This window comes from Amblyomma mixtum, chromosome 4 (assembly GCF_055824585.1).
Source record: "Amblyomma mixtum isolate Tamu chromosome 4, ASM5582458v1, whole genome shotgun sequence".
In the NCBI taxonomy this organism is placed as follows: domain Eukaryota; kingdom Metazoa; phylum Arthropoda; class Arachnida; order Ixodida; family Ixodidae; genus Amblyomma; species Amblyomma mixtum.
The window spans coordinates 65,792,929-65,820,513 of record NC_143015.1 but is presented as its reverse complement, the minus strand read 5'-3'; the positions used below and the strand labels follow the sequence as shown (position 1 = coordinate 65,820,513).

At 49.0% G+C, this 27,585-nt stretch overlaps 1 pseudogene across 1 annotated transcript in view; it reads left to right on the top strand.

Moving 5' to 3' along the window:
• The window catches only part of LOC149346670 (cytosolic endo-beta-N-acetylglucosaminidase-like), a 71,467-nt pseudogene extending 48,390 nt beyond the window's left edge, over nucleotides 1-23,077 (top strand). Inside the window, exons 9-10 of the transcript XR_016292446.1 lie at nucleotides 9,681-9,859; nucleotides 14,221-23,077. The product of XR_016292446.1 is annotated as a cytosolic endo-beta-N-acetylglucosaminidase-like (transcript). The remainder of the gene's footprint in view (nucleotides 1-9,680; nucleotides 9,860-14,220) is intronic.
• The last annotated feature ends 4,508 nt before the right edge of the window (nucleotides 23,078-27,585 follow it).

The window sequence follows — 27,585 nt, the reverse complement described above, 5'->3', positions numbered from 1 at the left end:
CTTGACAGTCTAAAAAAATTTGATGATGCTTGCACCTCTTGAAGCCATTTTTAGTCTTCCCGTTCGGTCTTTCCCAAGTCTACGTCCTGTTTTTGCATTTATGGAAGAAGATATTTGTGATTGCTTGGTTACTCTTTTTTTTCACCAAAAAGCAAACAAAAATAAAAGGATGAGAGACGACTGCCTGGTGTGCTTAATTCGTTTGTAAAGTTTGTTCGCTTAACTTATTTGCTGTATATGTCAGAGTTAGACGGCTTCTTTTGCTGATACCGGAAGTGTGCAGTGAATAAGGGTTACTGGCTTTCAAAAACTGCTGTTAGTTCTAGTGAAAACGTTGGGCTCTCAGGCTACAGTGGGAAAAATGAGTAAGCTTGAGACAAGCAGAGCAGCATGAATTAGAGAACAAGGTCAAGTCACTGGCTACCTGGCTCAAATCGAAAACAGGAAGTAGTACTGGAGAGGGACATTTCACAAGCAGAGCGCAAACAGGTGGTCGGGATTAGTGCATCGGATTGCAAGAAAATGAGGCCTAGCCAGTTGGTGGCAGTCAGGTGGGGACATACGGTTAGGAAATTTTCTGGGGCAGGGTGGCTGCGGATGGCTGAGGCAGAGCTTATTGGATAGTGGAGTGAAAAGCCATTGTTGTGCAATGGGTGAATGGAAGAGTTTTCTCTGGCTACCTGCTGGCATCTCATGTGACCAGGTGCAGCTTTGACATATTAAACTCCATAATGAGCACATTTAGAGGATTTTATGCAGTTAAGGGGGGATGAGGGGATCGAAGCCAACTTTTCTATTTTTCGACTTAGAGTGATGAAATTTGGCAGACTGGCTTAAATCAGCATCAAACAATCAGATATAAAGTTTCACAATGACAGCTTCAGTAGGTTCCCTTTTATCATTTTTTATACGTTGTCCCCATGTTGCTTGCTTGTGGAAAGCCTAGCATGACAAAAAAATCAGGCTAAGGGTCTGTAAATCCTTTTAATATTTACTAAGAAGTGTGGTGTAAGTCAAGACTCTTATTTTTTTTTTTAATTTCTCTGCTTTTTTTTTTTAAAGGACACAATATGCACCTTCATTTATGTTTAGAATGTATCATGCTTGTGGGAATCCTGGGTTTCCGCCGTTGCCTTTGCGCGGCTGTTGCCGGCTTCCCGCGTTGTTTCTCTTCTTTCCCTTGCTCCCGCCTCAGGCGGTGGAGAGGCAGCTAAGTGACTAATCACTGTCATTTGGCCACAGCTCCGCCCCGGCTCCTCAACGACCTTTGCCATTGGTGCCTTTTGGCGGGATTTCGGGACCCGCTTGGGCGGCCGCGCACCGTGCGACCGTCCGAGCGGAGCCCAGAGAGAGAGATCCCTCCGAGACAGCGTAAGGTGCGTACGCTACTGTTTGTCCGGTGGTGGTGGTGGAAAACATTTATGTACAGGTATAATACAGGAGGTTATGCATGAGCTGACCCAGAGGGGGCCAGCCCTTACAAAGGGCCCCAGTGGCATCGGCCGCCGCCCGGGCTCGCGCGACCAAGGCCCGTTGGGCCTGCAGGTCAGAGCAGCCGAGCAGGGTCGCCTCCCAGTCCTCCCGGGTTGGGTTGGGGTGAGGGGGGATAGCAGGGTTGGAGGGGCAGGCCCACACCATGTGGTAGATGTCCGAAGACTTCTCCGCACAGTGCGGACAGCTGCCCGAGAAAGAAGGGTCGAAGTGTTTCAGAGCTGCCGGGCACAGCGAAGTATTTGTATACAGGCGGAGCAGAAGCCGCTCCTCCGCCTTTGACAGACCTTTACACGGGCGGGGATAAAGACCATGGCCAGATTGATAGAGTAAAACGATGTCTTTGAAGGTGTAAGCTGTAATAAATTCGAGTGCCTGATCGTCAGGGTCGGAGGGGAATGTCCGGTGAGAGAGCGCGCGGGCGGCGGCGTCAGCTGCCTCATTTCCCTCAAGGCCCATGTGAGCGGGAGCCCAAACGATACGCCGGTGCGCGGGGTCACCGGTGTAGACGCTGTTTTGAAGAATGCGGTAGGCTAGATACGGTACCCAGCCCTGCTCGACGTTCCGACATGCCCCTCGTGAGTCGGAAATAATTGTTTTTGAATTGGAATCAGATGCAGCCAACGCAGTGGCGACCTCCTCCGCGTGTGTTATGTCACGGGCTCGGAAAGTAAGGCCGTTCACTGTTTTGGATTGGTGGACGACTGCGGCTGTGTACCATCCCCCATGGTGGGGGCCTGAGGCATCCACGTAGAATACGCCGGGTTTCGATCCATAGTGGCGGGCCAGGGCTTCCGCCTGCGCCAGGCGCCGGCCATTATGGTCCTCACGGTTCATGTTCGCGGGAAGAGGGCGCACGTGGAGGGCGCATCTCCACTGGGATGGAATACGTACGCGCTCTTCCATGAGAGTGGTATGTTGGATGTGTAGTCGGGCAAGGAGGCGGCGACCCGATGATGTCTTCGAGAGACGTGTGTATTGGTTAGTCAAGTGGGCTTCCCGGAGCTCCCGAAATGTGTTCACCATGCCTAGCCCCAGGAGGCGCTTGTTGGAGGTGGTCACGGGGAGGCCTAGAGCCCGCTTAATAATTTTGCAGAGGATGACTTCGAGTGAATCCTCGTCTTGCTTCCGCAGGTGGAGGTATGGAGTCGAATATAGAATTCGACTGGTTACAAATGCATGCGCCAGCCGCAAGGCGTCCTTACATCGTAACCCCCTGCGCTTGTTAGAAACCCGGCGGACCAAGCGGCCCACCTGGTCCCCCACCTGACGGAGTTTGGCCAATGTTGTTTCTGACCGTCTGTCTTGGATGTATAAAGAGCCCCAGTACCCGGACTTCGATATTTTCAGGGATTGGACCTGTCTCGAGAGACAATGAAATTTTGGCTGTGCACTTTGGTGAGGGGCGTATGTGCACAAATTCAGACTTTTGGGTGGAGCATTGGAGGCCGCATCGGCGAGCATAACGGTCCACTATGGTCGCCGCCTCCTGCAGGTTGGCCTCAATGTCTGCAAGGGAACCCTGCGTGGCCCACAGGGTGATGTCATCAGCATACAGCGCATGCTGCACACCGGCGCCAGCGCCCAGCTGGGCCGGTAGGCGCATCATAGCCAAATTGAATAAGAGGGGAGAGAGCACCGCGCCCTGGGGTGTACCCCGGGTTCCTAAATGAAAAGGGCCATGTTCTTTATCCTGGATCCAAATGTAAGATTGTCTGTCGGTTAAAAATTGCCGAATGTATTGAAAGGCATTTCTGCCGCAGTTAGTTTGAGAGAGGTGGGTGAGAATGATCTCGTGGGTAACGTTGTCGAATGCACCCTTCAAATACAAGGCGAGTACGACCTTGTCATTGTGAGGGTATTCCACGGGGTCGAGGACAGCCCGATTGAGTTGTAGCAGGACATCTTGTGCAGATCTGTGTGGGCGAAACCCGAACATGGTGTCTGCGAAAAGGTGTTTGGATTCCATGAACTCGGACAACCTGTCACGTACCATCGTCTCCATGAGTTTGCCCACACAGGAAGTCAGAGAGATGGGGCGGAGGTTGTCCGTGTTGATGGCCTTGCCAGCTTTAGGAATGAAGGTGACCAGGGCGGTCTTCCACTCGATGGGTAGTGGCACTTCCCCAAGCCAGATTGAGTTAATGCAATTCAATAAAGACAGGTATGCTGGGTCGGGGAGGTTGGCTAACAAGTTGACTGTAATTTTGTCCCGACCCGGAGCGGTGCCACGTTTCATTTTTTCCAGGGCCGCCCTCAGGTCATGGAGCTGGAACGGTTGATCCAGCTCAACGCTCTCAGAACCTCCATAAGAGTACGCCGGCCCGCGGGAGTCCTTGGTGGTGCACAAGTACTGGTCCCGGAGCTTGTGCGCCAATTGATTTGTGTTGCCCTGAAAGCTGTGTATTGCTCTTTGGAGGTGTTTTTGAGTTTCCGTGCGTGTTTGCGTTGGGTCAATTAGGGCGCGAAAGAGTCGCCATGTGTTCCGGCTGGACATTTGCCGCGCGGCCGTATTGCATCGAGCCACCCAGTTGGAGTCGGCGAGTTGGGCCGCATACTCAGCCGCTCGTTGAGTGAGCTCGGCGATGCGAGCTTTAAGTTTCCGGTTGTGCTTCTGCCGGCGCCACCGACGGACGAGGCAATGCCGGGCCTCCCAGAGATGGAGCAGGTGGTTGTCCACGTCCGAGACCGCCTCTGAGAGCTGAATTTGAGTTTCGGGGGAGCGAAGGCCAGAGACCAATTGTTGTGACCAAGACTGGTAGCCCTGCTCATGTATGGGTGTGACATTGTTATAATTCTGCCTGAACTTGGTCTAACCTGGGAGTCGGGCTTGTGTTGTTGGTCGCGCGAAAGGAAGGGTCCTAATCGTAGTATTCAGGAGGCAGTGGTCGCTGCCGAGGGTTTCCTCGGTGTTGACCCAGTCTGCATATTGAATGTTGCGGGTGAAGGTCAAGTCCGGACATGTATCCCTAGTCACGGAGTTGCCTATACGAGTTGGGTGGACTGGGTCAGTGTGAGGAGTGAGGCCCAGCGTTGACGCAAGCTCCGCCAACTTGCGTCCCTGCTTCTCTTCACGGCAGTAACCCCACATCCGAGCGGGAGCGTTGAAATCGCCCACAATCAGGAGGGGGTCCCGACCCGCAACTCTCAGTGCGCGGCTAAAGAGGTCCGCAAATGATACATTCGGCAATTTTGGATTGCAGTATACATTGAGTATGTGTAGCGGTGGGTCCTGTTTGCGGAGTGGGAGGAGGGTCACCATTGCATAGGAGTATTCAAGTTGCATGTCTAAGTCGACCTGGTTGGCTGTATAATTTCTATGGACTAATAGACAAGACGAGGGATCCTGCTGGAACGTCGTATAATTTGTTAGTACGGCGCCTTTCCCTGGCTCTTGGAGGGCAACTACGGCAGGCAAATGCTGAAAGGTTGAAAGGAAAAGTCGGAGGTCGGCCCGCTTGGAACGGGACTGGAGCCCCCGACAGTTCCATTGAGTAATCGTAATGGGGGAAGCCGATTTGGAAAGAGGGGAGCGCCTACACCGGTGGTGTCCCGCCATGCTCAGATTTAGAGGTGAGAGGTGGAAGTGAGGCTGCCCCCGAGCCAGATACCAGGGGCTGAAGCTCAGCAACTGGAAGGGGGCAGCTGTCTTCGTCATCGTCAAGGTCATTTACTCGGCGGGACAATCTGGAGGGCCGACCAGATACGTCCTTAAGAGGACCGGTTCTGCGAGAAAGGCGGGTGTTAGTGGCGACGTGTTGAGCGATCATAGAGGGGATGGCCTCCATGACTCTAGCGATGAGGCGTTCCATCGCAGTTTCCAACAGGGTGTCAAATTTTGCATTAAGACGGGCTTCGAGTTCGGCAAGGGAAGGTTCCAGAGCCGGCGCCACCGCCGTCTCGCTCTCCATAGCGTCCGTGTCGGGGGTACTAGGGGGAGGGGAAGTTGTTTTAGCTTCTAAGGCTTCAATTTTGGCAAGTAGCATCTCGTTTTGTGCCCGGAGAGAAGCTACAAGGTTGTGGAGCTCAGCGTCAGCCGCCAAGCGAGGGGGAGGGGAGAGGGGGTGGGAGGAGGAGGCAACCCTGCCTGAACCGCTCACCTGTTTGCCATTTTTGACGACGCTGGCCCAGGAACCGGCTGCGCCATTCTTGTCCTGAGAGTGGGCTTGCTTCTCCTGGCCGCCGTGTGGAGGCGGTGGTTGCACTGGACAGCTCTTGACGTCCTTCCCGCTAGTAGGCGTCTCTCGTTTTGAAGCATCGCTGCTTGGGTGACGTGGCTGCCTGCCCATCACGCTGGATTTCCCGCCCTTAGGGGCGGCTGGCTTGTTGGGACGGTATTTTGCAGTGCAGTCCCGCGAGTTCGTGGCATGGCCACCACCACAAACCGCACATTTTGGCATACACTGGTGAGGGGCCCGCACCCCCTCTTTTATGGGTGCCTGCTGTCCACACAGGCCACACTTGTCTTGTGTTGGGTTGGGACAAGAGTCCGCCTGATGGCCGACAGTTCCACACAAACTGCAGGCCGGAATAGTGCGCAAATATTGGTGCACTGTGACAATCTCGGAGTTGTAGTGTACGTATCGAGGCCTCACCGTGCCGGCAAAAGTGAGCCGAGCCTTGTTTGAGGAGCCGAATTTGCGGATATCGAGTAAAGTGCCGCTCCTTCACTGCACGCAAGGTTGGAGAGACTCAGACGTCTCTTGGTTGGCCACCGTAATGACCCCATAGCAGACGTCCGCTTCGTGTTCTTTGAGATGGCCGGCGAGAGGCACATCTCCTATGGTCGATTTGATAGAAAAGTCGCCTAGCAGACGGTCTGCGACGTGAGCGTTCCGGGTGCTGGCGAGGATCAAATTTTGTTCCTTGCTTAAAAGGAGGCTCAACTCGGCTGCCTGAGGCGCCCCGAGGAAAGCGCCGAACGCGGCGCCGAGCTCGCCGTGTTGAAAGGCATCCCGTATGGCCAACGATTTCCGGGGCTTGATCACGATGACAAAGTCATTCTTTTGAAACTTTGGTAAAGGCTTGGGCCTCCACTTGGTCACTGGGTTGCGGCCCTTACGGCCGGAGTCCTTCGCCGCTTGCGAGGCGGGAGCTTGGTGGGTAGCATTTTCGGCGGTTGCCGAGGCGTTCGCCGCTATTTTGGCCTCTCGTCTGGAGCGACGCTCAAGTACAGTCGCCGACCGTTTATTCGGACCTCACGGGGACCGCGGAAATGTCCGAATAAACAGGTGTCCGAAAAAAAAAATTCAGAAAAAAAAGAGAAAGAAATCGTTTATTTACATGCACTGACTGATCCCGGGCTGGCGTTGCATATGTCTCCTCGCCCAACGCCGCCTCTCCTCCTCCTCTTCTCCGTTCCTTCTTTCACCACCTCCTCTACTTGCCTCCTCCCCCACATCGTTTCGAGAGCCGTCGGGCCTCATCGCATCTGCACCGCTGCGTGCTACCACGGCGCTCTCGCGGGCTTGCTGCCACCGGCCTGGCGTTGCATAAGTCAATGCTCACGCGCGCTTCAACGAAACGTCTTGATACTGCTACTCGGGGTTCAACAGACCCCTTTCGATGACAAAACGCCGGCTGTAAGCCGCCCTAGGCTAATATCGCATCTCCAGCGCTGCGTGCTACCACGGCGCTCTCGCGGGCTTGCTGCCGCCGGCCTGGCGTTGCATAAGTCAATGCTCACGCGCGCTTCAACGAAACGTCTTGATACTGCTACTCGGGGTTCAACAGACCCCTTTCGATGACAAAACGCCGGCTGTAAGCCGCCCTAGGCTAATATCGTATCTCCAGCGCTGCGTGCTACCACGGCGCTCTCGCGGGCTTGCTGCCGCTGGCCTGGCGTTGCATAAGTCAATGCTCACGCGCGCTTCAACGAAACGTCTTGATACTGCTACTCGGGGTTCAACAGACCCCTTTCGATGACAAAACGCCGGCTGTAAGCCGCCCTAGGCTAATATCGCATCTCCAGCGCTGCGTGCTACCACGGCGCTCTCGCGGGCTTGCTGCCGCCGGCCTGGCGTTGCATAAGTCAATGCTCACGCGCGCTCCAACGAAACGTCTTGATACTGCTACTCGGGGTTCAACAGACCCCTTTCGATGACAAAACGCCGGCTGTAAGCCGCCCTAGGCTAATATCGCATCTCCAGCCCTGCGTGCTACCACGGCGCTCTCGCGGGCTTGCTGCCGGATAAACAAACAAAGCGGCTCCTGGATTGCCTTGAGATGGCTTATTAAGCTGCGGCCGGAACTGGTGTGGCGCGCCACCATGCGGCGCGCTACCGAACCACGCGGAAACGATGATGATGAGCGGGAATTTGCAGTAGCGCCACCTCGCGGGGCAGCAAGGAGGCTCAGTTCAAAACAAAAATGGCGTTGAGCGAAGTGAACCGTGCGTCGGTGCGGCAAGTGCTGCCGGTCGAGTTGGCTCAAGGAGTGTCCGAAAAATCAAACGAGAGGCTGCAAGATGTCCGAACTTTCGGCAGTTGTTATACATTACGGTCTATGGGGAGAGTGGCGGTGCCACGAAGCAGTCTGAATAATCGAGCATGTCCGAATTTTTGGAGTCCGAAAAATCAGTCGGCGACTGTAGACGGAGGAGAGATTCATTGCGGATCGGGTCCGCGGGTGCCGATTTGGGTTCCACAGTGACGGGAACGGTCGACCAAGACATGGCATCCGGGTCATAATCGCGTTGAACGGGCGTCTCCGTCATCTTGCTGAAAGCAGGAGCTCCCTCGCAGCCGTTAGGCTTAGCGTCGGCGTCGGAGACAGGAAGGAAAACCCGCTTTAAAATTTGAAAAACTGGGCCCACCTGAATGAAATTGGTGTCCACGGATGCCGATCAGCTTGCCGAATCCAAAGTGAGCAAAATTGATGAGGTCCAACGACTTGAGTCGTGGCTCCTGTCAAAAAATGACGGAGCCGAAGCGCCACACGTCTGACAGACGCGATACGCTGCCGCGTTCCTCCCTGTTTGTCTGAGCCGGCCTTTGCCGTTCGGACCAGTGCATACTCGAGCTCGCCCGCATGTGTCCTCTGACCTGCAGCGGCTCAAGCCTGTCCAGCGGGGTCCAGCGACCTCAGACAGGCATACCTTGCGTTGATTGCCCACTCTCTCTCGCAACCGGCCCAACGGTCGACACGAGAGAGAGATCACAGCACTGCCGCGGGGACATTCTCTTGCAGCGGCGTGCTAGCGGCGCGCATTGCTCTAGTTGCTTCGTGCGCGCAGCGGAGCCTTGCTCCTCACGCACCCCCGGGACGGGGTGACTGTTGAGTGTTTGTGTATCTGCTGAAGGACGACGTGAATAAACGTTTTCTTTGTGAACTTGGAGGCCTATTTCTTTGCGGTGAATCGCTCTCCTCCCAGCGGAGGTTGAGTGCGCCGCAGCGGTGCCCCAGGGTGTGTGTGGTGATGGCTGATCGGGGCCCATGGCTCGCGCGAAGCCCGAACCCGCGGTGGTTGGTGGCCTATGTCCACTCGGAAACCCACATGCTCTAATTACCATGTAATAAAAACATGCGAGCCTATATGGTAAATCTGGGACTGTCTTGACGCAGACCACATTTCAGTGATCGCAACAAAACAAACGGGATAAAAATCCATGCACTCATTGCTGTGCTACGCTTTCCACAAGCAAGGCATTATGCTCAAAACAAACTTTCGAGAAAACAAGCCTGAAAGTTCTAAGCTAGCACGCACTGTCTATGTGCAGATGCCGCCAAATATATTTATTTGGAGCACTTAAAGTTTATTTTTGGGTGAAATATTTCAGTAGAACATAGAAACAGTGTTGGAGATGCCAAAAAGCATACTTTTCAAAAATCGACTTTTTTAGTGATTTTTGTGATCTCATCCCCACATCCCCCCTTAACTTTTGCCGCTTCGTTGAATTGTTAAGCATCTCATGAACACGATTTTCATTTTTGTCGCCCAGAAAAGTCGGCTGCCTGTCGCATATCGATCCTTTGAATGTTTGCACATTGTTCATGTCAGAAGTGGTCCAGCTTTGCTTAGCTGCATTTATGCCAAGATAGCTTTGAATTTTAAGAATTTGGTGTCCAGATAGGAGGCATCGACCTCTCCTTATTTTCTCTTGACATAGAGTAGTGTGATTCCAGTGCACTGCCTAGAACCTTTAGGTTGGGGTTCTTAAATTGAGAGCTGCTTTCCTCCTTGCTTTCAGAAAATTCCATGTGACGGACACAACCAATGTGCCAAATGCCGTTCTCGAAGAGATTGGCATCTCCTTCTTGTCTTTTGACGCATCAGTGGCCAGTGCCTGCCTTTTGGGTGAACTCTGCATAGAACGTGCAGCTGACAAGACTGGAAACAAGTCAGCAAAGAACAGTTCCAGGGATGAAGGTAATTGCCAAAAGTTTGCCTTGCGAAGAGGGCACAGCGGGCATCAAAGGTTACAGTAACGACATTGGCATGAAGCCTCACTGATTTTGAAGACAATTGGGCCAGTGAAGCAAATATATTTGCTTATTTGTCCTGCTTCGTACAGTCAGTGCATTGGGCTCCAGGAGCTGGCAGTGATTGTTATAGGTGCAAGGCAAAGACATTTGTGCACTTCGAACTTCCACCCCTAATGAACTACAAACCTTGGCCGAATACCGTATTTACTCTAATGTAACGCGAGTTTTTTTTACCGAAAGCAGAAAGGAAATGTCACCCCCCCTCATTACAATCGAGTACTAGGTTTAAAAACGCTAGGAAGGCCATCAAACACACCTTATTAAGATCATTTAATGTGTCAGACATGCGCATTGATCGTTCTTGCAACTGATGCAAAAATGTGGCCACGTGGCTAATGCACAGGCAGCAGTGCCAGCACTTTGTTTGCTTTCTCGTGTGTGGTGGCAGTGCGTGTTGGTGCGCGTTCCGTGCTTCGAAGTCATTGGCCTGTCCCCATCAAGCGGTTGGGCGTGTCTTCAAGCGGAGAGGTGTGCTTGCGCATTCTGTGTACAGCTGGCTTCAAACGCAACACTATTTGGCTTGCTGAGAAAGTCGGAAATTCAGCGGCCGCAAGACTTCTGGACGTCAACGAATCGACGATCCGGACGAGCAGCCTGGTACGGGCTGTCTCATGATTTGGTCTACCGTGCATTTAAGAAATGCTCAGTTTCAAGTGCTCTAGATGAGGACAACCTGCTGTCGGAGGCAGCTAGTAACAAAGAAGAGTCTGGCTGTGATGATGACATTGATGGCGACAACGGCCGGGAGGATGCATAGGAATGCCCGTTTGGCATGTATTTCAGTGAAGTTGTGGACTTTGGACTTTAAAAACTGCGATGCTGGTTCCTCGCGTCACATTCGGGTTCTTTCGGTTTTTCCATCACTCGCCCGCAGTCTACCCTCGCATTACAATCGTGTTTTTTTTCCCCTTTTCACACCCGAAAACTCGACCCTCGTGTTACGATTGTGGTCACGTTACATTCGAGTGAATACGGTACCTGAAAGCTGGTCATGATTATTTTATTTCAGTGGTTGAGGGCAAGCTTGGTGCTAATGCTAGAGCAATTAGACTGCCTGATGCACTTCAGTTTACCATCTTGTCGGATAGACGCTGATTTTGCATTGTTTTTGTATGCGCTGCTGACTTGCTAACGAAAATTGGCAGTATTACAGCAAGAAGCGCTCAGTCATTTTGGCCAAGCAAGGAAAATAACTTGGTTAGTCTGCGTGATTATTTTGCGCTTTTGTAAAATAGACATTATGGACAACAAAAGGGCTGATCTAGGTTTTGGCTCGAGATATGTTGAGCAAGCACTAACTTTATAAATTCAGGCTAATTTTCAAATGCTGCGCTACTCACTGTTGAACAGCAAACATCCTTGTGGCTGTACGTGAAATTTCATACTTGAATATTGCGCTGTCGTCGAGTTTTGAGTAGCAACTCATACATTTCTCTCATCATGGAGTTTATAAATAGTACATATTATGTTCTCAGAGTTTTATTCTGAGGTGCATGAAAATGGACCTCTATCTTTATTGCAAAAGCAGCGCAGTTAAAGGTGCACTGAAGAGGGATCTGAACTCGTCATTTTGCCATGGGAATTCGACCTACACGTTCCCAGCATTCTTGGTAACTTCGAATTATTGCCATGTGGGACCGATTTCCCTAATTAAATCGGATTAAGGGGGAATGAGGGGATCGAAGGCAACTTTTCTATTTTTCGACTTAGAGTGGTGAAATTTGGCAGACTGGCTTACAATAGCATCAAACAATCAGATATAAAGTTTCACAATGACAGCTTTAACAGTTTCCTTTTTATCATTGTTTATATGTTGTCCCCATGTTGCTTGCTTGTGGAAAGCCTAGCATGACAAAAAGACAAGCTACAGGTCTGTAAATGCTCTTAATATTTACTGGGAAGTGTGGTGCACATCAAGACTCTCTTAATTTTTTAAAAAATTTCTCAGCTCTTCTTTATAAAGGGTACAATATGCACCTTCTTTTAAGTTTAGAATGTATCATGCTCTAATTACCATGTACAGTCGACGACCGAAAATTCGGACGCCTGATTTTTCGAACATGCTTGATTATTCGGACTTTTTCGCGGCACCGCGACATGGCCCATAGAGCCAATATATAAGAGCGCTTGAAATTTCGGACGCACCGCAACTGACCACTCGATTTTTCGGACCTCGTTCGCAGTCGCCGCCAGTACCCAAGCCGCCATATAATGTGTACAGTGGAACCTCATTAATTCAAACTGCAGGAGATATCGAAAACTTGATCAAACAAAACGAAAGTCAAGCTTAAAGGGAGCCTCTTGCGACGCTGAAATTCTGCGCGAGTCGGCACATTGCGCTCGCGTGTTTTCGAATTCGTACTGTCCTTGAACGTCTTCCACCGCACGAACTTGAACCGTAGTCCGAGTTCACGGAACTCATCTGTGCCGAGTCTTTAGTCCCGAACACGGAACGCGAATACGATCGCGGAGCGCTTGATCGCAGAGGCTGCGCGCACGCTGTGGCCTCCGCGATCGAAGCGCGCTTCGGGCGCGCCGCCGGATCTTATCGCGGCCGCGATCTGCTCCGGCGCTGCGCCGTTCGCGGAGGCCATGCGCTGCGTCCGATGATGGTGCAACCAAAAGAGAAACACAAGCTGCAAAAAGCGCACTTTCCGAGGCAAGCCGTGCGAGTTTCCTGAACTGGAAGAAGAGCTGCTCCTCTATGTGATGGAATTTCGGAACAACGGCTACGCGTTGACAGCGGACATGCTGCGCGGCTTCTTTTGGCATGAGCGTGCACCAGAGCGCAGCACTAGCTCAGGAGTCTAAATACTTCGCGAGTGACGATTGAACGTGGAATAAATGTCGCTCATTCCCTGGTTGGTGTGTTTTTACTTTAAAAAAAAATTTTTTTTCGCATATCGCGTGTATGGGCCGCACCCCGAAAATTGGCCCTCGAATCTGGAAAAAAAAAAGTTCGGCCCTTATACGCGTTTATACGGTATTTCGCGCGGCGAAATATAGTCATGAGGAGCTTTAGAATGTGTGCAATACAATTGGCCGCTTTCTCCGGCATAGTGGTAATAAGTTCGTGATTTTTTCGGTGAAATTTGATTTTCCGGACTGCCCGATTTTTCGGTCGTTTTCGCGGTCCCTCGAGAGTCCGAAAAATCGGTCGTCGACTGTAATAAAAACATGTGAGCCTAAATGGTAAATCTGAGACTGTCTCGATGCAGATCACATTTCTGTGATCACAACAAAACAAACGGGGTAAAAATCCATGCACCCATTGCTGTGCTACGCTTTCCACGAACAAGGTATTAAGCTCAAAACAAAATTTCGAGAAAACAAGCCTGAAAGTTCTAAGCTAGCACACACTGTCTATGTGTAGGTGCTGACAAATATATTTATTTGGAGCACTTCAAAGTTTATTTTTGGGTGAAATATTTCAGTGCAACATAGAAACAGTGTTGTAGATGCCAAAAAGTGTACTTTTCAAAAATCAACTTTTTTCGTGATTTTTGCGATCTGATCCCCACATCCCCCCTTAACGTCCGGCTGCCGCCTTTTTTTTTTTAATTCCCCGCATACGGTGGGAGGAGTCGACAACGCATGGAGTGCCTTTCAGGCAGTTGCGTGGCGACTTTACTTTCGCTTTTATTTTGTTTCTTTTAGGTTTCCGTGAATAAATAGGTCTAGTCAGAGACTACATAACTGCAAATTAGGCCCATGGAAATAAAAAATACGGGTGGACTCTTTGCTTTCGTCGATCACTACTTATCACTCCGCCGATGGCAGAGCGGCAAGCCGCCACGGGACTGAGTGTAAGATTGGTCGACTCCTCCCACTGTTTGCGGGGAATTAAAAAAAAAAAAGGCGGGAGCCCGACGTTAATCCGATTTAAATTAGGGAAATCGGCCGCACAGGGCAATAATTCGAAGTTTCCAAGAACGCTCGGAGTTCAGATTCCTCTTCAGTGCACCTTTAACGACACCAGTCTCTTGTATTGCAAATCATAACTCCGTGCTAAATTGCTTTTAAAATGCTGTCTTCCGTTTTTGTTCTTAACGATGAATTGTTTGCAACCTGAAATTTGGTCATCTTTATCTTGAATTCAGAGCGGGAATCAGAAAGCCGACTTTTTGATTTCAACTTTATGCAGTCTAGCACAGCATTGCCATTCACATTCACTCTCTTATGAACCTAACACCAGGTCAGGCCGGTCTTGCGTCATAATGAAATTACTGTGGTGTTCACATGCAGGCTTGATCTCCGAAGACAGCAGACGCGCCGCTTCTGGACAGAGTTCGCCCGTAGAAATGTGCCCGGTGAGCCGCAGCACGACAGATGCTGATACCAGGGGGGGTAGCCTCAAGGGTGAACCCAAGGTAAAAAAAACGCACCAGTGTAGCCACTGTGACAAAGCCTTCGCAAAGAGAAGCCAGCTGGTGGTCCACGTCCGCGTCCACACAGGTGATCGTCCATACGTTTGTGACCACTGTGGCAGTGCCTATACAGAGAGGGGGAGCCTGATCAGACACATGCGCAATCACACGGGCAAACGTCCGTACGGTTGCGACCACTGTGGAAGTGCTTTTACCAAAAAGGGCAGCCTGGTGAGGCACGTGCGCACTCATACGGGTGAGCGTCCTTACAGCTGTGACTACTGTGGTGATGCCTTCACAGAAAAAGGGAGCTTGGTCAGGCACGTGTGCATTCACATGGGCGAGCGTCCTTACAGTTGCGAGCACTGTGGCAGTGCCTTTGCAGAAAAGGGGAGCCTCGTAACCCACCTCCGCCTCCATACGGGGGAGAAGCCATACCAGTGTAAGCTGTGCCCCATGACCTTTGCTCGACACTGTAACTTGGCAGCACACGTCCGCCGCCATACGGGGAAGAAACCATTCCAGTGCGAGCTGTGCCCTATGGCCTTTGCACAAATTGGATCCCTCAACAGACATGTGCAGTTCCAGAAGTGCAAAAAGCCGTCCTAGTGTCGCTTGTGCCCAAAGACATTTGCGAATGAGTGTGGTTTAAAAAGGCATGAAGCGACTGTACGCAAAGGGAATGGCAGTGTTGAGAAAGTCGTGGCGCTCTTGTAGAACATGTTTCATTTGCTATCCTGTTTTTACCAACAGCTCACAACATTCTGTCAGGGTAGCCTGTGGCACATGGCACATGTTGCTAGTCAAGGTGACGCTTGTCAGGAGTTAGTTGCATTTTCTAGCATCCATGCCGAGTAGCTTCTTGTCTGAAAATGCTGTTTACATGCCCTATCTGTTGCTGTTTAAGTGCTTCCTCTATATGCTGGAGCCTGTTAAAGGTGCCCTGCGATGTAGATAAAGCATGGGGTCTTTATTCTTTGTATACAGAGTAAGGGACATTGTGAGTTCCGAACGCGCAATGAGATCACCGAAATCATAATATTTGATATTTTAATCTTCGCTAGAAATGCTTGTTTCGAGCCGATGGTGTCGCAACGCGGCGGCCATTTGCGGCAGCGGAAATGAGGTGGCATCCAGATAGGGCACTGCCTTTCTCATTGGTTGTGCGTCCAGTATGCATATTGTTCCTTTATACTTGCGAAATAGATCCAAAATATTATGTCTCTGAGTACTGAAAGCTTTTCGGATGCCACAAAAGCTGGAAATAAGCAGGGAAAGCGAATGAAAACTAACAAGAATACAGCTAGGGGCGACACTTTCCATTCCGTTTCAAACCTTCGTGGCAGTCAGCGCTGTTCAAAAAACGTTGGCTCAAACCAGAAAGCGCGTGCGTCGAGACCAGCCGTGACACTACCAAGACGGCAGCGAAAAAAAAGCCAGTCGACACACCTTGCCCAAAATTGTGAAGAGAAAGGCCGGACAGGAGACGGGAGTCAAGTTTGGGGAGGAGGGGGGCTACTGCCGACAGCCTCCCAGTCCGACTAACTTCGGGGAGCTTCCTTTGTTATTAGTCACCCCTGCCCTGACTACGGCGCTGCGTACACGGGGGGAAGACGCCGTCAAAATGCGCGGCTGTCTACAGCCCCGACAAAGCAACAACTGCATGCACGCTTCCACTGCGTGTGCGCTAGGCGCGGTTCTGATTGGTAGCGCCCAATCTCGGTACTGGGTGAGTGAAATGGGCGAGTTAAATGCGTTTTCACCTGAGCTTTTCATTTTGAATTTTCAGAGTGGAATAACTTTCGTTTGCGTGCTCCGATTTCAATAATTCTTTTTGCTCTGGTCTCTGGAAAGCATGGCGAATCTATTTAATGATATTAACTGGTACTGAGGAAATCATCGCGGTGCCCCTTTAAGGACTATTTTTCTTATTTCTTGATAGATATGCATGAAACTTACCCACTTTATGTATTTCAACAAGCTGATTTCAAATATGCTTTTATTGTCCCCGTGAAGCAAGTTGTTCTCAAATTATTCCTGCAATGCTAGTTCTAAACAGGCAGCTAATTTTGTAGCAGTAAAGGCGACAGTGAAGTTTAGCATACAGACATGATCTAGAATGTCGACGGAGTGCAATAAGGTAAAATGGTTGTTTTAGGCCCATTTGAACAGAAGTTACAGCATATTAAACTTTACCTAAGAAAAATCAGTATGGCGGCTCAGTTTTAAAAATACTGGTTGGCAACTGGTCTTTATTTAGTCTTATTGCACTCTCTGTGAGTTTATTTTTCCAACAAAAAAGAATTATGAAGCTAGCCAGCCTAGAACCAGAGATATCATCCTTGCACTATTGCAAATGTCTGAATGCTGTGTTTTGAGAAAGTGATGAAAAGCGTTTACAACCATCCCTATGTGAAAGGAACAACTTCAAACTCATAGAAATGTACTGGAGGCATAATCAGGGTGCATTGCACCTCTTTGCCGCCCTTTTTGCTATCTTAATGATGCCCAAAGATGACCCTTGCTTCTTGGTGGAGCCTCAGAAACAGACGCGACGAAAGGCTGTCTTTTTCGCGTTGTCGATGGCGTCAATTCAAAACGAAGTATCACTCGTTCGTGGGCACTAGCTTCGATCACATCACTATCAGCGATAATTCCAGCATTGATGCGTACGCAGTTGGCGTAGGCTCGAACTGCACATTCGTTGTTTTGCCCGGGAGCAGAATGCCCGGGGGTGATGCGTCAACACAGCGCAGGCAGCGCAGCTGTTGGACGGCGTCAATGCACCTTCGCCCTTCTGGCCTTCTGCTGCTGATTTGACCTTCGCCCTTCTGAGGTTGCGTTGATTCCAGCATCGATGCGTACGTGGTTGGCATTGACTGCGCGTTCGTTGTTTTTGCCCGGGAGCAGAACCGGCGACGGCATTGGAGGTGCATAGTCATCCACTGTGCGGGTCCGCGACGCGCTTCGCGGTCGTTCACGACGCGGTTGGCAACGCACTATCTACACTTTGACCTTCGCACTGTGGAAGCTGCGCTGGTCCAGGCTCCTTTTGCGTTTTTTCCTTTTCCGGGCACCCAGCCAATGCAACGAGTGATGCTTCGTCCACACGCGCCGCACGCTGAACACTTTCTCAAAATTGCGCCGTGCTTTTGGAGCAGACAAGCCTAACCCAAGGCCTAACCAATCACAGAGCGCCATTTTGATCACATGGGTTTTCTAACCTATGAAAACGCAGCGCACGTTCTCTTTCTGGTCATTTCGTCCACGAACAGAAAAATCACCGTGTTGCTTACCAATTATATAAAGAAAACTGGAGGTGCGAGCTTTCGAATGAGACCAAAACAGCACCGGGGGAGTGCGTAAGCAGCCAGTGACGGCGAGGCATGGGTTGACCTCGATTTAAAAGGCAACTCTTGTGCCTTCAGAAATTTAAATGGTTATTACGAAGCTAATACTGGTTATTTCTTTCTAAAAATTCGATGTCAGGTGCAAAATGACCTTGTGAATCTGAAAATGACGAAAGTGAAAAACCCATTTTTGTCGCGAATTTTCGGCCCCAAAGAGCCGTGTTACCCCTGGGGACACAGACCAAAAAATTGCGAAAACATTGCTATTTTTTTTTTAATCTGATTTTAGCGGCCTGCAGCTAATTAACCACCTATCTGCGAAATTCCCACTTCTGGGTTTAATATTTTACTCGCAGGATCAATTTATGCTGTGCTGTCAACACAATTTGAGCCAAAATTGACTAAAACAGCACTTTTTCTTCTATGCGCAGCTCCTATTCAACTCATGCTATTGGAACCTTTTGGTCTCGTTTCAGAAGGCAATTTTTTCTCAATTTCCCTTCCACTGGTGTCTCCATCTGTTCATTGCTCAAAGATAAAAACATACTGGACATAGGGACGAGTGACACGTAATCCTATTCATTACCCGGGGCACATGGTTCAAGGGTGGCACCTAATTGACTGAATCCTCTTCCGTTGTCTGCTCGATGTGCTCAGCCACGGTGGCAGTGCACAAACCAAGTACCGTTGTGTTTTTGTGTTGGCGATGGAGCAGGACAGAACGCATCAGTGAGCTGCAAAATTTATTTCATGCCAGGCATCAGCTTGGGAAGAAGTCGGAGTGTTCGCTGTCCAAGAACTTTGATAAGTGCACCGCAATAGGACAGGATGCTTAAAGACGACGAGCTTCATGCAATTGTCGACGGGTATGTTGAAGCCACGGTGAAAGAATGTAAAAGGTCTAGCAACGGCACTGCTTGTCCTGTGTTCAGAAGGTTGCAGAGTTACGTCTCGCTGTTTCGTTGTCTGCTGACAGATGATGATGCAGGGAAGCAGGCGCCCCATCCGTTCTGATGTTGTCGTCTGCTCGCGGTGAACGCATCGTTGAACATAAGTTGCGTTCATCACAGACTTAAATGCTATTTGTAGTTTTTTGCCTTGACTGAAATATGACTGCGTTTTAATCGAGGGGGTGTATGATGCTGTTGCCGGTGCTTTGGTACCTTGATGATGGGGCGAAAGTGCTTTGCTGCACGATGCACGACTGGTTACATGTCGTGTAAAGGAAAGATGGCACAGTTTTCTGCACCTAAGGATGAAGAATGCTTGCAAGCATGGAGAAGTGCCATCCCGCGTAACGACCGTTTGCTGCAACCTTCGGATGTCTTATGCGAGGAGCATTTCGATCCAACCTCGTGTCTTAAACATGGGAAGCCATGTGTAGTCCCTTCAAGTCGTGTAGCGGGGCTCTTTAGCATATTTCACTGTCTGAAACTTGGGAGGGTTGTGGGGTTTTAATCGGGGATAAATATGTTCTCCCTTTGTTAATCGCGGCTGACATCGTTCAAAATCACCGCACCGCACCCCACCCCGTGATCACGTACGCTACCAAGCGCACGCCAACTGTGGTGGGTCTTGCTCTCAGGGAACAAAGGAACGACACTCTGGCCGACACATACAGGCATTTGTTGCTGCAACAGCAATAACGCCAGCTAGCAACAAAATACGCTAAGGAATCGAGGTCGTCCGACTCACCAGCAGGGTTATAAGTGAACGTTCACCCACGCTAGGGCAGGGGTTACTCCGCAGCCAGACGGGACGAGCTGGCGGGAGAATGTTCCCACCATGAGGCCTTGCCCCTTTTGCAGAGAGTGGAGCTGCGTGCCTGAGCGTGCGCTGAAATCGCGAGCCGAAGAGAGAGGTCTCCCCTGCGCGCGCGTGCGTGTGCAGCAACCATGCCGTCTGTGGCACTAGTGTCGCTGTGACGCCGGTGGCCTCCCTTTTTAGTTAATGTAACTAGAAACTAGGGAGGACCCATCGTGGTGAAGCACACCAAAGGGGAAGGCGCGGAGCAGTCCCCACAGGGTTGGGAACTTAAGTTCCTGCTACATTCTTGACATTAGGGTGCCTGAGTATGTAAAAGGAGCTTCACTACAGGGCTCAGAAGCAGACCCCTTGGGCTGTATATTTTGGACAAAGAATGTACAAGGGTCACACACTCACGTGTACACCACTGCGACTACTTTAGATACCTGCATATAATAAGGACCTGCATATAATAGGTGTAATTTGGCGATAGCAAAAAACGGAAAGAAAAAAAATGGTTGATTTGAGTAGTTATGCCAGATGTGAATTAGGTGAGATAGCAGTCAGGACCTGCACATAAGATGAAGTGTGATTTGGAGATAGCAAAAAACGGGAAAAAAAAATTATGGTTGATTTGAGTAGTTATGCCAGATGTGAATTAGGTGAGATAGCAGTCAGGACCTGCACATAAGATGAAGTGTGATTTGGAGATAGCAAAAAACGGGAAAAAAAAATATGGTTGATTTGAGTAGTTATGCCAGATGTGAATTAGGTGAGATAGCAGTCAGGACCTGCACATAAGATGAAGTGTGATTTGGAGATAGCAAAAAACGGGAAAAAAAAGTTATGGTTGATTTGAGTAGTTATGCCAGATGTGAATTAGGTGAGATAGCAGTCAGGACCTGCACATAAGATGAAGTGTGATTTGGAGATAGCAAAAAACGAGAAAAAAAAATTATGGTTGATTTGAGTAGTTATGCCAGATGCGAATTAGGTGCACTAGCAGTTAGGTTTTCACTTCAGTCCCGGTGTTCAGGTCCAGTGTTCACGGATGGCGGTTGTTCGGATAGCGATAATGGGTTAATGTCCGTATATGCGGAATTGGACATTCTCTCCATTCATAGATCCCTGGGAGTCTTCCTGTCATTCCTGGTGCAGTGGTGCAGCGGTCAGGTTAGGATGTGCCACTGCTCTTCTATGGCAGGTGCAGCCATCGGTGGGACTTGGGTTGCTTGGGTTAGGGTGCAACCCAGGTTGCTCTTCTCGACTATATATATATATATATATATATATATATATATATATATATACATACACACACACACCTGAGCAGGTGAGCAGCCTGACACAAAACCGGCTTTAGACAGACAGGCAAACACAAAGTGGTTAATTGCGGGGAATGGTTACTACAAGTGATAGCACACAAAAAAAATATTTTCATCCACGTACAATTTGAGAAAGGAAAGGCAGACAGCTCAAAGACGTTCCAGAAGTCGTGAAAGCCAAACATCCTCAGATTATTTGTATGCGCCAGATAAGACGCGTGTAGTGCAGGCTCCAGTTATCTGGCATGCATAGATGTGGGCACCGCGAGCATGTGCTGACTGGTTCCGGCACACGTGCGGGCGCGCAGGCGTGCATGCATTGGAAGTGTCCGTAGCCGGAGCTTTAGTGGTAGTCGTCGTCGGGCGTACTGTCTTCCGAAAGGTTCTTGTCAGTGATATCCCACCATAAAAACATGTCTTTGCCATTCAATATTTCGCATTTCTTGAAATCACAACCGGTGAGCGCCGCCACGGTGGCTCAGTGGTTATGGTGCTCGGCTGCTGACCCAAAAGACACGGGTTCGATCCCGGCCGCGGCGGTTGAATTTCGATGGAGGCGAAATCCTAGAGGCCCGTGTACTGTGCGATGTCAGTGCACTTTAACCCTTTCGCTGTCACGGACGTACCGGTACGTTTTCGCGCTTCCCCCCCCACAGTGTCACTGACGTACCGGTACGTTCTCTATCGTGCATTCAAAATTTCGCGCTTGAGCGCAAAGCTGACGCTCTTGGACTAGCCACGCCATCTGTTGAATCTTTCTACAAGTTCGTATTTTCGCCCCTTACTGTTTTGGTAGTGTATTGAAGAGTACGGAGCGACTGCCATCCCACCCCTCTCTCTTTGCTGAGTGGCGTGGTCGCCCCGCGTTCGCCGGATCATGACGCTCGTGCGTGTGTTTATGGGTCCAAGGGTTATTCTGCTATCTCCCGCTGTTTTGCAGGTTTTTATTTTTCTTCTGTCGGCGTGTGAGCTAGGGCGCTTCAAGTTCAAGGGCGCGCACCGTTGCCACTCCGAGGGTCAAAGAAACCGACACATGACTCGATCGCTGCTTTCGCTCTCTCGTCGCACTGCTTGCGGCTGGCAGCAGCAAACGTAAAGCTCCTCTAACTTTGTTTTAGCCTTTTTCCATCTCCCTCTCTCATCTTTATTACACAGCGTCCCATTTCTCTCCGTTTTGCGGGCCACCGAAAGCACACCCCCGCTGCGCGCGGTTACTTTCGGATATGGCTGACCGTGCGGGACCTTCCTCTGCGCATTGGAGCGGTGGCTCTTCCGATTCTGAATACGAGCCGAGCTCGGATTCGGACTCAGACAGCGTCTCATCCGAGGAAGAGGCGAGTTCCGCATCGTCAGATTCTGATGTTGAAACAGCGGGACCATCATCCCGGAAGCGTGCGACACTGGGGGTGTGTCACGGGCAGAAACACCCGACAACGAAAGGGTTAAAGAACCCCAGGTGGTCGAAATTTCCGGAGCCCTTCACTACGGTGTCCCTCATAGCCTGAGTTGCTTTGGAACGTTAAACCCCAATAAACCAAACCATAGCCTTAGTCGCTTTGGAACGTTAAACCCCATAAAGCAAAACAAACCAAACAACCGGTGAGCTCCTGGAGAATGCTGACCCAAGCGTCCTCTATCCAGGCCTGTGTCTGGCTTGAGTAACTGCTGGCTCCCATTACCTCATCCAGACCATGTAGCAGCACTTGACTCGGTACCGATGCTTTCAGCAGCTGTGATTACTTTCCTTTTAAGAGCAGCTGAGTACTGCTTTCGCGGTCCCACTGACAATCTCTGCTTGTTTTCACCGTTAGCCGTGGTCTGTAATCTTGTATGTGGCTGGCGGAGGGTGTGAGAAAACCCGAGATGGCCAGCTGTTGTTTTGTCGTGTGAAGCCTGCCGAATTTCTTCTTGTAAGTTGTTAGGAACGATGAATAGGTACGCAGTCTTGTTGGGGGCGAAGTTCTTTCTGCTAGGGACGCCATTTTGTCAACAGGAACGAGACAAATCATGCTTGAACGCTACTGGGGGTGAAGAAGCCTTCCAGATACACCACCAGATGTTGCGTAGTGGTGAGAGCAGTCAGAAAGACAGCAGAAGAGGCCTCTAAAGGAAACTTTATTGGGGCGGACCTGTGCCCGCAAAGAACTGAATGACCCAGTGGCGGCAAAGCAACAAGCGTGCTCTGTGGTTGTCGAGCAGAGTGCCTGCAGTTCCTGGCTGTGCTCAATTTAAAGTTGGCAAGGAACCTTCGAGATAAAGAACTAAAAGCAACGACAATAATCGGTAAAAATTGTTTGGTGTAGGTTTATGGTGGTTTAATGTCCCAAAACGACTCGGGCTATGAGGGACGCCGTAATGAGGGGCTTTGGAAATTTCGACCACCTGGGGTTCTTTAACGCGCATTACCATCGCACAGTACACGGGCCTCTAGAATTTCGCCTCCATCGAAATGTGGAAGCGGTTGCGTGTGGCCACTATCAGTCGAGATTAGTCTGGTCACCTCTCATGACAAAAACCAAATGATAAAACCATCTGTTGGTGGATTCGAGCGTAAATGAACAAACTGTACAAAGATGCGTGGCAGTAGCTAGAGCTTTTAATTTCTTTTGCAACATGAAGCTGAAAGCATACGGGATACAATCTTGGTCCAGATTTTTTTTTTCACCTCTAAAATGTTTTTTTTTTTCTTCAGTCACTATGCAGTGAGGGCCAAGTTGGCTCAATTTGAAAACTGCTTCCAGCATTTCATTCATTCCCGTATATTAGGTATAAATATCTGATAAGTAGTCTTTTTCGATTGTTTGAGCAGATACTAGCAAGAAATATTTAATATCTCAGGAACTAATTGACCTACAAGGAAAATAGTTGCATAATATGAAGTCAGGAAAACTTGAACAAGCCTGTGCAGTTTCATTACATTTGATCTGTTCGTTAAAAAAAACCTGCTCTATTATCCATGTTCGGCCTTAAACTCCAAAGTATGACTGAATGAGTATAAAATTGGCCTGTGTGGATAGCATAATCTCTTGCTGACAAAATTTTTTCAGCAACATACCCAATATTTACTATTACTTATTTTGCTACAGGCTCTCAGCCTTCCCACAAAAAAGATTTTTGACTAAACAGAGACCATCATTCTTGCTATTTTTGTATTCTTATCACTGTAATTTGTGTGAGATTTTTTTATGAGTTTAATATCACTCCAGATATGTTTTCTTTAAGAACACAAAGAACCTGATGTGATCTTTCTATACTAGTGTTTAAGCAGTATTTGGGGGAGGGATGAGAATGAGAGGAGATAAAAAAAAACTTCGAGCTTCAAGATAACGATATGACATGCTTTCTTTTGCAGTCTTGAACTGTGTTTTATTGAAAAAAAAGTAGCAAAATACTGCAACATCACCAGCATTACAGTTTCCCAAATCAGTGTTTCTGTATTGCTTGTAAATGGCGTATTATTTTATGGAACATTGTGTCAATGTTGTTTTTGATTGTGAAAATTTCCTGTTAATAGCAGTTCTGCCGTTTCACTTTGACCTCACTTCTTCGTCACTTCTAAATGGTACTGATTAAACCCATATCTCATTTATGTAAGGTGTTCTCCATGATATCAAGGCCAACCGGTCTGTGACCACAAAGATAAAAAGGAACAAAATGTTATAGCATTTAGAGGCAAACTTCCTAATTTTGGGGTCCTCACATTTTCAGCTTCGACGATCCCACATGATTGGTTCACTGGTGGTCACGTGGTGTTGATGATGTCACAACCTTCTCGGACACATTCATAGATAGCGGGGAGTCCTCATACCCTTACTGGTGCAGTGGTGCAACGGTTAAGTGATGCAGCGGTTAAGTGGTGCATGACTGCTCTGATAAGTGGCTGTTTAAAACACAGCCATTGGTGGGACATGTGAGACCCAGGTTGCCCGTAAGGCTCATGCGCACGCCATGGTGGGCAGGCGACAACTGCATTTAATTTGGCAGTGGTGGGCAGGTTGTGGTCATGTCACAAGATCATGTGACCTTTCTCGTCCAATCGAGGAATTTCGTGTGGAATTAAAGATTTGGCGACGCTCTGATTTGCCCATTGGGGTCATGCGACCCTGATGACATCATCAGGGAATTGACCAATCAGGGAATTTTGTTACAAAGAAGCAAGAAATTTTAAGAGTGTTAGCACTTAAAATCTAGCAACCCAATATAGCAACCCAATCAGTGATTGATTGGTGACGTCATAATTAACTAGTCACATGACTATGTTTAATTGCTTTTAACTCAGTAATTAATGAGGCATCATAAAACGAATTAGATATTTGGAATCCTCTATGTGAGTAAAGCAGGTTAGACACCAAAATTAACTAATGAACTTACTATTTAGTTATGGTTATGCTTACATTTAATTGCTTATAATTAACTAACTGATGTCATGGCCCCGCCGCGGTGGCTCAGTGGTTACGGCGCTCGGCTGCTGACCCGAAAGACGCGGGTTAGATCCCGGCCGCGGCGGCTGAATTTCGATGAAGGCGAAATTCTAGAGGCCCGTGTGCTGTGCGATGTCAGTGCACGTTAAAGAACCCCAGGTGGTCAAAATTTCCGGAGCCCTTCACTACGGCGTCCCTCATAGCCTTAGTTGCTTTGGAACGTTAAATCCCAATAAACCAAACCAATAAACCAAACTGATAACGTCATGATCTAACTAATAGATATTCGTTACGGGCTCAATGAGTAGGACATGTTAGACGCCAATCTTGTCTAATTAGGTTAATATTACTTATGGTTAGACTTACATGGCTGCCATGTCGTCAGCACTCGGCCGATCACAATTTCATACCTCATGCCAACCGGGCACCTACTGCCTTGAGGTAAGGAAAAATAGCCCTCCAAAGAGTCGAAAAACATTTTCGGCCCAAATTGGTCAAAAATATCCGACCTCAAGGTGGTAGGCGCCCACTTGCCGTAAGGTATGGAAAAATAGCCTAATCACGTGGCAATACATCACATGGACGATAGATGGCGCTACCAAACAGCTAACGCTCATTACTTCAACGTCTTCCAGAGGGTGGTGGCTTTTTTTTGTGAGATGATAGCCTACTATTGCATTAATATTGCTGTGGCTTGATTTGCCACAGGTAGAACAGGTGCTGATGTGCTTGTGGAAACGTTCACTCCAATGCAGCAAAACATTGGGCAGTGCAGTCCAAGCTTCTGTTTATGTATGCTTTATAGTGTGTGTTTATGTCTCGTGTGTGATGGCTAACACTTGTTGCTTGCTAACCAGTCATTGGTTTGCTAGCCAGCATAGCCTCGGGTAAACAGATAACTGTCACTGGTAACTTTAGCCTGTTTTCTTCATAACTTTGCATTTGCCATACTTCTTCCGTCGGCCATGTTAGGCCGACGAATGGCCTCAGTATTTATTCAGAGCACACTTGTTTTTGTTGCATGCTTAATAAGCTCATGAATTAGTGTCAGTGCAGGCCTCCCTACTTAATTGCTCAGCACCTCAGGAAAAACATGCTCCTGTGATGTTCATTCCATGGTGGTGGTGATTCTGACAGCGTTACTTGGAGGTGGGAGACAGTGACAGAAGAAAGTTGAGCTCTCTGATGGCATGGCATGATTTGTTTGCTTCGTTTAAGTGTTACCTGTCAGTCTAAATAAAAAAGTGATGAAAGCGTCTTCTCTGGAGCAGTCCTTGTGTTGCCATGTTTTTTTAATCTCTGCCTCTCTGCTGTATGTACAAGGCATAACTCTCCATTGTCATTTGGCTCCTCTGTATTTTAATCTCTTTTGATAGGGCAGTGTAGTCTGTGGCAAAGAATGGTGCATAGTTGAAGTGGCTGTCTTGCATAATCGGTATTGACGGCTAACCTGCAAAGCAAGAACAAATGCCAGTCGTTAGTGATAGCCAGGTGACGAGCAATGCAAGCAAAGCCTGCCCCAGGCAATGGAAGTGGTTACGAGTCATGTTCAAAGAACTGCAACCATGCCCGCTTAATCGTGCCCGCTTAACCGGGCCCGCTTAACCGGGCCCTACCAGTTTGCATCTATGGTTCTTCACCTGCACCCAAGACTACTTATATTGGCGTTCCTCGGGGTTTCATCCTTGGACCACTTCTGGTGCTAGTACAGTAGAACCTCTCTATAGTAAAGTAGCTCGACAAGAAAAATTCTTTTCTATATCAGGATCTTTACTATATCAATTGTTGGTGATGGCGTGGCCCTGATTGTGCTCTCTGGCTGCTTACTAAGAACGAAGTGTTGGTTTATAATACAAACACTCAGAAATACCTTACATCCTGCTCATATTGTCTCTTTATATGAAAATTATTTATTATCAGTTATCACATGTTATGTTTTCGACATCGTTTACGTCTTGTGGAAGTACCGCCTTTACACGAATAGAATGTGGCTACGAAAATAAAGTGAGTTTGATGCCATGTGAAGACCAAAAATTTCCGTGATCAGGGCGTTGTCTTCTGTGGCTTCAGCGCCATTTAAGAGGCAGTAGTTAAGAAACGCGTGCGACAAAGTCAAGCGCGGCAAAACCGCCTGCACAGTGTTGCCGTGTAACAAACACACATCCTTTTCTTCCCGTTTTTACTCTTCACTGCACTTTTACTGGCTTTCTTTTCTCGGCGACCTGCGCCGCTTTCTTTCTATGTCCATAGACGGCTTTACTTTTTCTTTGTGCGCCGCACGCTTTGCCTCACGGCCTCAAGGTTTTGTAATAGTTGGCTTCTCCTTGCGGCTCTCAAGCCTGGTGGTGAAGCCGTCGCAGTCTGTACCTATCTGTTTCGTGATTTTAGACTTCGCATGTGC